The 13,499-nt window shown below is 40.4% G+C and overlaps 1 protein-coding gene across 1 annotated transcript in view; it reads left to right on the forward strand.

Moving 5' to 3' along the window:
- The first annotated feature begins 12,394 nt into the window (after positions 1-12,394).
- Positions 12,395-13,499, forward strand: part of LOC121855358 — a 64,928-nt gene continuing 63,823 nt past the window's right edge. Inside the window, exon 1 of the mRNA XM_042350254.1 lies at positions 12,395-12,554. The gene's annotated coding sequence lies outside the window, so the exon portion shown is untranslated. The remainder of the gene's footprint in view (positions 12,555-13,499) is intronic.

Here is a 13,499-nt window from a genome sequence, read left to right on the forward strand (position 1 = left end):
TGGAGAGTTATACAGTTATACATGAGTAGATGGTGAGTTATACAGTTATACATGAGTAGATGGAAGTTTACAGTTATTGAGTAGATGGAGAGTTATGATACATGAGTAGATGGAGAGTTATAAGTTATACATGTAGTAGATGGTGAGTTATACAGTTATATGAGTAGATGGGATTATACAGTTATACATGAGTAGATGGAGAGTTTACAGTTATACATGAGTAGATGGAGGTTATACAGTTATACATGAGTAGATGGAGAGTTTATACAGTTATACATGAGTAGATGGAGAGTTATACAGTTATACATGAGTAGATGGAGAGTTATACAGTTATACATGAGTAGATGGAGAGTTATACAGTTATATCATGAGTAGATGGAGGATTATACAGTTATACATGAGTAGATGGAGAGTTATACAGTTATACATGGTAGATGGTGATTATACAGTTATACATGTAGTAGATGAAGAGTTATACAGTTATACATGAGTAGATGGTGAGTTATACAGTTATACATGAGTAGATGGAGAGTTATACAGTTATACATGAGTAGATGGAGAGTTATACAGTTATACATGAGTAGATGGTGGGTTATACAGTTATACATGTAGTAGATGGAGAGTTATACAGTTATACATGTAGTAGATGGAGAGTTATACAGTTATACATGAGTAGATGGTGAGTTATACATTTATCATAGTAGATGGAATTTTACAGTTATACATGAGTGGAGAGTTATACAGTTATACATGAGTAGATGGTGAGTTATACAGTTATACATGTAGTAGATGGAGAGTTATACAGTTATACATGTAGTAGATGGAGAGTTATACAGTTATACATGTAGTAGATGGAGAGTTATACAGTTATACATGGTAGATGGTGAGTTATACAGTTATACATGAGTAGATGGAGAGTTATACAGTTATACATGTAGTAGATGGTGAGTTATACAGTTATACATGTAGTAGATGGAGATTATACAGTTATACACTAGTAGATGGAGAGTTATACAGTTATACATGTAGTAGATGGAGAGTTATACAGTTATACATGGTAGATGGAAGTTATACAGTTATACATGAGTAGATGGAGAGTTATACAGTTATACATGAGTAGATGGAGAGTTATACAGTTATACATGAGTAGATGGTGAGTTATACAGTTATACATGAGTAGATGGTGAGTTATACAGTTATACATGTAGTAGATGGAGGTTATACAGTTATACATGTAGTAGATGGAGAGTTATACAGTTATACATGTAGTAGATGGAGGTTATACAGTTATACATGAGTAGATGGTGAGTTATACAGTTATACATGAGTAGATGGAGAGTTATACAGTTATACATGTAGTAGTGGTGAGTTATACAGTTATACATATAGTAGATGGAGAGTTATACAGTTATACACTAGTAGATGGAGAGTTATACAGTTATACATGTAGTAGATGGAGAGTTATACAGTTATACATGAGTAGATGGAGAGTTATACAGTTATACATGAGTAGATGGAGAGTTATACAGTTATACATGAGTAGATGGAGAGTTATACAGTTATACATGAGTAGATGGAGAGTTATACAGTTATACATGAGTAGATGGTGAGTTATACAGTTATACATATAGTAGATGAAGAGTTATACAGTTATACATGAGTAGATGGTGAGTTATACAGTTATAGATGGGATGGATTATACAGTTATACATGAGTAGATGGAGAGTTATACAGTTATACATATAGTAGATCAAGAGTTATACAGTTATACATGAGTAGATGGTGAGTTATACAGTTATACATGAGTAGATGGAGAGTTATACAGTTATACATGAGTAGATGAAGTTATACAGTTATACATGTAGTAGATGGAGAGTTATACAGTTATACATGAGTAGATGGTGAGTTATACAGTTATACATGAGTAGATGGAGAGTTATACAGTTATACATGAGTAGATGGTGAGTTATACAGTTATACATATAGTAGATGGAAGTTATACAGTTATACATGAGTAGATGGTGAGTTATACAGTTATACATATAGTAGATGGAGAGTTATACAGTTATACATGAGTAGATGGTGAGTTATACAGTTATACATGTAGTAGATGGAGAGTTATACAGTTATACATGAGTAGATGGTGAGTTATACAGTTATACATGAGTAGATGGAGATTATACAGTTACATAAGTAGATGGAGAGTTATACAGTTATCATGAGTAGATGGTGATTATACAGTTATACATATAGTAGATGGAGAGTTATACAGTTATACATGAGTAGATAGAGTTATACAGTTATACATGTAGTAGATGGAGATTATACAGTTATACATGAGCAGATGGAGAGTTATACAGTTATACATGAGTAGATGGAGAGTTATACAGTTATACATGAGTAGATGAGAGTTATAATTATACATGAGTAGATGGTGAGTTATACAGTTATACATATAGTAGATGGTGAGTTATACAGTTATACATGAGTAGATGAAGTTATACAGTTGTACATGGGAGAGTTATACAGTTATACATGTAGTAGATGGAGAGTTATACAGTTATACATGAGTAGATGGTGAGTTATACAGTTATACATGAGTAGATGGAGAGTTATACAGTTATACATGTAGTAGATGGTGAGTTATACAGTTATACATGTAGTAGATGGAGAGTTATACAGTTATACACTAGTAGATGGAGAGTTATACAGTTATACATGTAGTAGATGGTGAGTTATACAGTTATACATGTAGTAGATGGAGAGTTATACAGTTATACACTAGTAGATGGAGAGTTATACAGTTATACATGAGTAGATGGTGAGTTATACAGCTACACGCAGTATAAGCCAAGTACAACATCTTATCACATGGACGAAAGCTCAGTCACTCACGCCCAGGACGTCACACGGCCCCCTGATCCAGCTCGGTACACAATGAGAGTTACACAGACGCTTATGTGTTGCATTTATTTCCAATTGTGAAGTTTACAGTTGGGTAATGTATACGTGTAAGACCATACCTAGTAACTGTGCAGTGTATGGTTGCTGCCCACGTGTGTGAGAGAAGACCTTGGTTTAAGCGACCCATTTAAGAGGAAAGTTAACACCTACGAACCTTTTAGAATCTGATATGAAAGAATCTCTCACTAGAACCAAGGTTTGAAATCATTAAAAAATAAATAATTCATTAAATAAAAAAATATATAAAAATCTTGGTATATAACTAACTAAATAAATATATAAAACTACGTAAAATCATAAACAAATAAAATATAAATAAAAACAGGGTAAATCGTTAAATAAAACTACTTGAAAATGTCACCTGTATCGGCACATACGGGAAAATGTCTAGGGAAAAAACTCGGGCAGGTAACACGGGGGGACAAATTACTGCCTCTGACGCCCCACCTTTGAGCTCGACGGTCAAAGGGAAATTTTAGTGGAAAACTTCTCCTCAGCCAGGCAGGGACAGTTTATGGCCTTTTAGGGAAATATTTTAATAAATATCTAAGCCTTATGAGCATGTTATAATGCGAAGACTTGACAAGATTTATGCTACTGTATTTTATTCTTCTTCGTTTATGGTCCAAATAATAATAATGATAATGATAATAATAATAATAATAATAATAATAATAATAATAATAATAATAATAATAATAATAATAATAATAATAATAATAATAATATAATACACGAATTTACTTTAAATACAATATACAGAAAAATCCCTCACCTCTACCTAGCATCTCCTTAATACCACAGCGATAAAATATTACCACACAAACTAACACTTCTTGCCGATGTTTGTTCTCCTGTTATTATAATACCAAATACGACTGTCTAAATACATTATCTCCACCAACAGCAACAACGTGTACATGTGCTCTATGGTGGTCTGAACCGTACGTAGACTGTTCGCTGGAATAAGATGGACGAGGAGGGATTTGTTTAGTGTTGTTTGTGGACTGCAGGTGTGAGTGGGTAGTCGGTCACCTGCGGATTTACCTGCGGGCAAATGTACACCTTAATGTTACCTGATTGTTTACTCGGTGTCTGTAGAGTGTTGATAATCTCTCTCTCTCTCTCTCTCTCTCTTTTCATATAGTCACAGAAAAATAGCCCTTCAAGTTCTCAATCCCATCCATGAATCCGAGACCCGTGAACCCGTGAATCCGAGATCCGTGAACCCGTGAATCCGAGATCCGTGAACCCGTGAATCCGAGACCCGTGAATCGAGACCAATGAACGTGAATCGAGACCCGTGAACCCGTGAATCCGGGACCGTGAACCCGTGAATCCGAGACATGATACATTGTAGGCCCATAGCGTACTGGGTCGTGTGGCGTCTCGGATTCACAGGTTCAAGTCTCAGAGTTCATGAGTCTCAGGGTTCATGAGTCTCAGGGTTCATGGTTCTCAGGGTTCATAGTCTTAGGTTCATGAGTCTCAGGGTTCATGAGTCTCAGGGTTCATGAGTCTCAGGGTTCATAGTCTCAGGTTTCATGGAATCTCAGGGTTCACGGGTCTCCAGGTTTCATAGTCTCAGAGGTTCATGGATGGGAGGAGAACTGACAGACACCTCCCTGACTGTGTACTGTGCCGATGTAGATACAACTAAGGACCTGGCAGAAACCCGACAGACAGGCAGACAGACAGACAGACAGACAGACAGACAGACAGGCCAGACAGACAGACAGACAGACAGACAGACAGACAGTGAAACAGATAGACAGACAGACTGACAGACAGATATACCGATACTTCAATATTCACAGGAATGAAAAATACCCCCCACCAACAGCCTCCCCCGTGGGTGGATGAACGCAAGCTGTTTTACCTCAATTCAGTACAGTCGTGTGTGTGTGTGTGTGTGTGTGTGTGTGTGTGTGTTTAGAGGAGGAAGGCTGGCAGGCAGTTTTACCTCGCGCTTCACTGCTGAACGTATGAAAAACTCCATCGCGGTCTTGTTTATGTTGGCGCCTGTATCAAGATCGGATATTTTTGGAGATCGGGGAGAGGGAAGAGGAGTGGGGGGTTTAGGGTTTAGGGAGGGGTAAGGGGTTAGGGAAGGGAGACAGAGGTGAGGGTGAGAGGTGATGGGGGGATAGAATATCTTGACATGCATTGAGGATGGAGAGTAGACAAAGTATAGTCAGGTTGGGTACGATAAGGTTTCCTACTTGGGTCTGGTCCAGTGTGTGGGTCTGATCCAGTGTGTGGGTCTGGTCAGCGTGGGTCTGATTCAGTGTGTGGGTCTGGTCAGTGGGTCTGGTCAGCGTGTGGGTCTGGTCCAGCGTGTGGGTCTGGTCCAGTGTGGGTCTGGTCCAGTGTGTGGGTCTGGTCCAGTGTGGGGTCTGGTCCAGCGTGTGGGTCTGGTCAGCGTGGTCCTGGTCAGCGTGTGGGTCTGGTCAGTGTGTGGATCTGGTCCAGCGTGTGGGTCTGGTCCAGCGTGTGGTCTGGTCCAGTGTGTGGGTTCAATATATCGCCGTTGGCTCCAGAAATATATGTAGTTTTTTCGGATCATATATATTACCAAGAAAACTTTTACTGAAATAAATTAAAATAATAATGATGAAACTTATAACTCAAAATAATAGAAGAAAACTCCCATAAATAATCATTAAACCAAGAAATACATCAACCATTAATATATTCACCATCCAAGATTTCTTCCACTGCAGGATAACTACAAAGTCGTATGAAAGGATATCGTTGGTGAAGGATCCTGTCTATTTATCTTCCCAACCTCCTTTAACCTCCTCCTCCTAATGGCAGGATATCCACCAAGTTAAGGGATATTGGTGAAGGGTTCAGTCTGCTTATCGCGGGTCCTGGGATACCCTAAAACGCTGGTGCAATCTGAACGCGGCCGAGCTGGGAACAACAAAACAAAAACATGGCCGGGTAAGGGGAGGGTGGGGGGAGGGGGGGGTGGGGGGATGAGATGAGGCAGTCTTAATCAGGGCAGAAAGTTTTCGCTGACCACAACATCCTGCGTCTCGAATACTCCCCGGTGACGTCAGCAGAGGTTCATGGATCAAGGTTTCGCAGTTCAGGGTTCATGGTTCAAGGTTCACAGTTCAAGGTTCACGGGGTCAAGGTCCACGGTTCAAGGTTCACAGTTCAAGGTCTGCAGTTCAAGGTTCAAAGTTCAAGGTTCACAGTTCAAGGTTCACAGTTCAAGGTTCACAGTTCAAGGTTCACAGTTCAAGGTTCACAGTTCAAGGTTCACAGTTCAAGGTTCACGGTTCAAGGTTCACAGTTCAAGGTTCACAGTTCAAGGTCTACAGTTCAAGGTTCATAGTTCAAGGTTCACAGTTCAAGGTTCATGAGTTCATGGTCCACAGTTCAAGGTTTACAGTCTGCTGTCACAGTTGCTGAACACAGTTCAAGGTTCACAGTTCAAGGTTCACAGTTCAAGGTTCACAGTTCAAGGTCTACTTCAAGGTTCGTGTCTGTCTACAGTTCAAGGTTCACAGTTCAAGGTTCACAGTTCAAGGTTCACAGTTCAAGGTTCACAGTTGTCTAGGTTCAAGGTTCACAGTTGGTGTCTGCAGTTCAAGGTTCAGTTCAAGGTTCACAGTTCAAGGTTCACAGTTAAGGTTCACAGTTCAAGGTTCACAGTTCAAGGTTCACAGTTCAAGGTTCACAGTTCAAGGTTCACAGTTCAAGGTTCACAGTTCAAGGTTCACAGTTCAAGGTTCACAGTTAAAGGTTCACGGTTCAAGGTTCAAGGTTCTGGGATTACGTATCAGCTTGCTAATGAGGTGCACTTGAAGTTGGGAATAATATTTTCAATAAGAGTATATGGGTGAGGATTATATGAGAGAGGGGGGGGAGAGAGAGAGAGAGAGAGAGAGAGAGAGAAGAGAGGAAGAAATGATGGAGGAAATAGAAACACACAGAAAAAGAACAAGATGAAAGAAAAGAGAAGAAAAATAAACCACAATAACAACAACCACAATCACCACAACACCCACCACTACCACCACAACCACAACAACTACAAGAACCACAACAACCACCACAAAAGCCACAACCACAACCACCACAACCGCTACAACCACACCAACTACAACAACAACCGCTACAACAACAACCGCTACCACAACCACAAGAACCACAACTACAACCATAACACCAGAGGAGATTAACTTGGACGTAACATCATCCAAATTTATTATCTTTTAGGTTTTCACAAATAACCCCTACCTACACTGTCTACCCCCTACCTACACTGTCTACCCCCTACCTACATTGTCTACCCCCTACCTATACTGTCTACCCCCATACCTACACTGTCTACCCCCCTCTACCTACATTGTTCACCCCTACCCATATTGTCTACCCCTACCTACACTGTCTACCCCCCTACCTACACTGTCTACCCCTCACCTACATTGCCCACCCCTACCTATATTGTCTACCCCCATACCTACACTGTCTACCCCCTACCTACATTGTCTACCCCTACCTATATTGTCTACCCCTACCTACACTGTCTACCCCCTACCTACACTGTCTACCCCCTACTCTACATTGTTCACCCCCCACCTATATTGTCTACCCCCACCTACACTTTCTACCCCCTACCCACAATTGCCCAATTCCCCTACCTACATTGTCTACTCCCCCACCTATATTGTCTACCCCTACTCACACTGTCTGACCCCCCTCTACCTACACTGCTCCACCCCCTACCTACACTGTCTACCCCTACCTACAATTGCCCACCCCCTACCTACATTGTCTACCCCTCACCTATACTGTCTACCCCCATACCCACACTGTTTACCCCTACCTACATTGCTCACCCCTACCTATATTGTCTACCCCCTACCTACACTGCCCAATTCCCTACCTACACTGTCTACCCCTACCTACATTGTCTACTCCCCCCACCTATATTGTCTACCCCCACCTACATTGTCTACCCCTACCCACACTGTTCACCCCCTACCTACACTGTCTACCCCCTCTACCTACACTGTCTACCCCTACCTACACTGTCTACCCCCTACCTACATTGTCTACCCCCTACCTACACTGTCTACCCCCCTACCTATATTGTCTACCTACCTCCTTAAAAACAAAAACAAACAAAAACATAAATATGAGAAAAATAAATAAATTGTGCTGAACAAATTAAATAATAAATTATATCAACAAAAAATTTATAATGGAAACCGATGTATTTTTGTATTTTTTCGGGGGAAAGATTAATTAAAAATAAATATTGCTCGAGTGAGGAAGATTGGGTTAGTGAGTTTAACCTTCCGGATGAATTTGTTAATGATGAATAGTTAATAGCGATAGCCAGTACTTGATGCTGATATTTTGTTTAGTATTTCCGGGTTACAGGAATATTACAGTAACTGATTTATCGACAAGTCTGAAAACCTTCCCTAATATTACCTCTATTTAACGGACTATATGGAGAGGGACGTCCGTTATATCGAGGGTCTGTTAGATATGAAACCTCCATCTAACGAACTATATAGATATCAAAGTCCGTTATATCGAGGGTGAGTTATATGTAAAACCTCCATCTAAAGGATTACATGGAGACAGAAGTCCGTTAAATGGACGTTTATCAGAAAAAGTCCAGACCTGACCCTACATTAGCGAGGTCAAATGTAAGGGGACTCTTCACCGCCGCCTGAACATCTACCGGCTCTTCTCCTAATATATAGGACGTCGTAGCCCTCCCTCACGGTGAAGACAGAGAGACACACAGGAGGAAGTCCACCACAGCCTAGGAGGCAGACTCACGCAAGCCCTCCCTCTTGTCGGGGGGGTAAGTCTCCCTCCCGACACCAGTTGTCACCCATAGAGACAGCCCAGAATCACCCGCTAGACCTCCCCCAGGTCACGTGAGTTTTTGTCAGAGCTATTCATAGGATGAGTTACTTACGTGGGAAGTGTATTCATTTCATGTTGTGTCCGAGAATCAGTGTCAAGTAACGTAATATAATGTCCTAGTAATGTAAATATAATGTCCTAGTAACTTCGATAGAAGGTGTTATTAATGTGTCCATTCCATTGTCGTAATTAATAAACAGTTGTAACGAAGCGGTGTTTGAGAAGTCGTCCTTAAAAACGTAATAGATGTGTATTGACGTATAAGATAAGAGAAGTGTATTGACAGTGTAAATAACTAACTGGCCACACTACCAAACTCTTCTTCTCTTTACACCCTCTCCTACTAAATATTATCTCAATACTTTCTACTCTTAAAACGTCTCTTTATAGCAGGTTCGAATCACCTAAAATCACTTAAAAAAATACAGACATTTCGAACATCCAAATGAGACTCCGAAACACATATTCAAAGACCACAGAGATATTGAACCAGCAAAAAGACTCGAATCCCCTAAAATCGCCTCAAAAATACATAAGAAATTTCGAATCACACTCACAGGAATTTAAAACGCCTGAACGTGTGAAGAACTTCCCTCCTACCCGAGTTACGATAACTAAATCAGGGTTACGATGAGTAATTTAAAATTACGACACCTAAATCAGAATTAGCGAGAAATTCTCAAAGTGAACGCCACTGCAAGTTAGGGGGCTGGCTGACGTAGTGGCGAATGTTTCATGTGAATGGCTGTGTCTTGTGTCAGGGAGAGGGAGAGAGGGAGAGAGAGAGAGAGAGAGAGAGAGAGAGAGAGAGAGAGAGAGAGAGAGAGAGAGAGAGAGAGAGAGAGAGAGAGAGAGAGAGAGAGAGAGAGAGAGAGAGAGAGAGAGAGAGAGAGAGAGAGAGAGAGAGAGAGAGAGAGAGAGAGAGAGAGAGAGAGAGAGAGAGAGAGTCTAATGTTGTCTACCAAACAGTCACAAACAACACAGGATAAAACACAGCTAAACAGAGAGAGGCTGCGACAAATTTTTTAATATATTACATTTACTGTAGTTTACCCTTTCGTTTTCTGTTAATTGAGTTGTATTCCACCTGATTTATTATTAACTATTTCATCTTTGTCACTAGATTTCATACTTTTTATCATATTCTTTTCTTTCATTTCTTTATGCCTCGTTTTATCATATTTCTCACCATTTTCACTATATTTTACGACTGTCGTCATCACATTGTATTGTTTCTTCAATATTCTCTTTATCACAGTCCCTACCATCACCATCATCACTACCACCATCACCACCACGACCACCACCACCATCACCACCATTATCACCAAACTATCATCACCACTATCTTCATCACTATCACCACACTATCATCATCACTATCATCACCGCTATCACCATCATCACTATCACCACTACCACCACCACCTTCACCACCATTATCACCACCATCATCACCATCATCACCACCATCATCACCATCATCACCATCAACATTTTCCATACTAGATTCATGTTCCTCTCTCATCTTCATATTGCACCAGTGACTCCTATCATATCACCTTCACCATACACCATCACCTCTCCTCACACCTCGCTCACTATATCGGGCGATTATTATGTTCCGATCACCATCCTACATCACTCACTCGTCTCTCTCACCATACTCTCACTATCTCTCGTCTCTCACTATATCTCAGTATCTCACGTCTCACCATATCTCACTATCTCGTGTCTCCTTCACTATACTTCACTATCTCGTCTATCTCACTATATCTCACTATTTTTACGGCTATAATCTATTATTTCTGAAAGTTTCATTATTCCATCATTTATCACAACACATTCACCATCTTTCACTATTTTTTCACCATCCCTTCAATTATTTATCGTTATTCATCCATTCTATCATGTTTTTTGTTTTGTTTTTTTGTTTCATCATGTTTGTCTCTCACTATTTTTCACCATTTTCAAATACGTTCCATCGCTATCACGCTGTCATCATGTTCCTCCATCACTATCACGCTGTCATCATGTTCTCATCACTATCACGCCTTCTTTATCACATTCTTCCATCACTATCACGCTGTCATCATGTTCCTCCATCACTATCACGCTGTCATCATGTTCCTCCATCGCTATCACGCTGTCATCATGTTCCTCCATCACTATCACGCTGTCATCATGTTCCTCCATCACTATCACTCTGTCATCATGTTCCTTCATCACTATCACGCTGTCATCATGTTCCTCCATCACTATCACGCTGTCATCATGTTCCTCCATCACTATCACGCTGTCATCATGTTCCTTCATCACTATCACGCTGTCATCATGTTCCTCCATCACTATCACTCTGTCATCATGTTCCTTCATGCTATCACGCTGTCATCATGTTCCTCCATCACTATCACTCTGTCATCATGTTCCTTCATCACTATCACGCTGTCATCATGTTCCTCCATCACTATCACGCTGTCATCATGTTCCTCCATCACTATCACGCTGTCATCATGTTCCTCCATCACTATCACGCTGTCATCATGTTCCTCCATCACTATCACGCTGTCATCATGTTCCTCCATCACTATGACGCTGTCATCATGTTCCTCCATCACTATGACGCTGTCATCATGTTCCTCCATCACTATCACGCTGTCATCATGTTCCTCCATCACTATCACGCTGTCATCATGTTCCTCCATCACTATCACTCTGTCATCATGTTCCTCCATCACTATCACGCTGTCATCATGTTCCTCCATCACTATGACGCTGTCATCATGTTCCTCCATCACTATGACGCTGTCATCATGTTCCTCCATCACTATCACGCCTCTTTATCACATTCTTCCATCACTATCACGCCTCTTTATCACATTCTTCCATCACTATCACGCCTCTTTATCACATTCTTCCATCACTATCACGCCTCCCTCACTATAGGTCACAAATCATTTTCTTCAGCTTATATTTCATCTCCCTCATTCTTCCTTTTATATATTACATTCCATCACCTTCTATCTCCACATTCCATCATTTTCTCACTCTTCCATCTCCATAATCCTTCATTCTTCCTGATCTATTTTCTCATTCCATCAATTCTTCCATTCCCATCTTCACATTCTATTATCTTACCTTATCCATATTCACAGTTTCCCCCCCACCCCCCCACAGGTTTCCACCCCCCACCCCTCCCCACCAGTTTCCCCACCCCCCCACCCCCCACCAGTTTCTCACCCCCTCCCCACCAGTTTTCACCTCCTCCCCACCAGTTTCTCTCACCCCACCCCCTCCCCACCAGTTTCTCACCTCCCCCCACCAGTTTCTCACCCCCTTCCCACCAGTTTCTCCCCTCCCACCGTTTCACCCCACCCCCACCAGTTTCTCACCCCCTCCCACCAGTTTCTCACCCCACCCCCCTCCTCCTCCTCACCAGTTTTCACCCCCACCCCCTCCCCACCGTTTCCACACCCCCCCTCCCACCAGTTTCCACACCCCCCTCCCCTTATCTCTCCCCAGCATGAGTTAGTGGTGGCGGCGGAGGGGGTAGGAGAGGCAGTACATGCTATAGTACAGGTGATGGTGGCAGACGTGAACGACAACCCACCATACTTCCTACGACCTGATCCTTACTTCACCGTCATAGAGGAGGACGACCAGACCTACCCTCCACGATAACTACGGTGAGTGGAGGGACGGAGGGAGGGAGGGAAGGAGGGAGGGAAAGAAAGGATGGAGGGGGGGGGAGAAGAAGAGGCAAGTAAAATGTGAGCAAAATAGAAGAGAATATATAACTAAAATTTGTTCTTTTTTAATCTTATTTTCCTCATTATTCCTACATTAATTACACCAAACATCCCAAACATTAATTAATTGCATTTAATAGTCAAGGTATCAGTAACGTACTGTATATAATTATCTAACAATTAATTCACACATTTAAATACACAAATAATTGGGGTAGTTACGTTGGATTTTTTAATGAGGTCATAAACAAAATCTATAGGTCTAAGGTTAGGTTAGGTTAGGTTAGGTTAGGTTAGGTTAGGTGAAGCAAGAGAGCGACACCAACATTATTATTGTGACCCAACATCAATTAATTCACAGATGTGTTGTGTTATGTTATATTATGATGTGTTATGTTATGTTAGGTTTCTGCTATGTTATGTTAGTTGGTATATTATGTTGTTGTATGTTATGTGTTATGTTATTATATGATGTTATGATATATGTTATGTGTTATGTTATGTATGTGTTATGTTATGTATGTGTTATGATGATGTTATGTTATGTTATGTTATGTTATGTATGTATAATGTTATGTTATGTTATGTTATGTTATATTATGTTGTTATATATATTATGTTATGTTATATTATGTTATGTTATGTTATGTTATATATGTTATGTTATGTTATGTTATATTATGTTGTCATGTTATATATGTTATGTTATGTTATGTTATGTTATGTTATGTTATATTATGTTGTTATGTTATATTATGTTAAGGTTATGTTATGTTATATTATGTTATGTTATGTTATGTTATGTTATGTTATATTATGTTGTTATGTTATGTTATGTTATGTTATGTTATGTTATGTTATGTTATGTTATGTTATATTATG

Source organism: Homarus americanus, unplaced genomic scaffold (assembly GCF_018991925.1).
Source record: "Homarus americanus isolate GMGI-L3 unplaced genomic scaffold, GMGI_Hamer_2.0 scaffold52997, whole genome shotgun sequence".
Taxonomy (NCBI): domain Eukaryota; kingdom Metazoa; phylum Arthropoda; class Malacostraca; order Decapoda; family Nephropidae; genus Homarus; species Homarus americanus.